This window comes from Seriola lalandi, unplaced genomic scaffold (assembly GCF_002814215.2).
Source record: "Seriola lalandi dorsalis isolate HSWRI2012SDOR001 ecotype SW California unplaced genomic scaffold, Sedor1 jcf7180002054746, whole genome shotgun sequence".
Lineage (NCBI taxonomy): Eukaryota > Metazoa > Chordata > Actinopteri > Carangiformes > Carangidae > Seriola > Seriola lalandi.
The window spans coordinates 166486-166883 of NW_019525299.1; positions in this window are offsets into that span (position 1 = coordinate 166486).

Below are 398 nucleotides of genomic sequence, written 5' to 3' on the forward strand. Positions count from 1 at the left end.
GGAACACTGGTCCCACTGGGAACACTGGGAAAACTAGAACAGTGGGAACACTGGGAACACTGGTCCCACTGGGAACACTGGGAACACTGGGAACACTGGTCCCACTGGGAACACTGGGAACACTGGAACACTGGGAACCCTGGAACACTGGGAACACTGGTCCCACTGAGAACACTGGGAACACTGGGAACACTGGGAACACTGGGAACACTGGGAACACTGGGAACCCTGGGAACACTGGAACACTGGGAACACTGGAACACTGGGAACACTGGGAACACTGGGAACACTGGGAACACTGGGAACATGAAGCTGTGTTTCCAGTATTGATGTGTCAGGTCTGGTGTGTGAACAGGTGTGTGAACAGGTGTGTACCAGGTGTGAACAGGTGTGTGAAC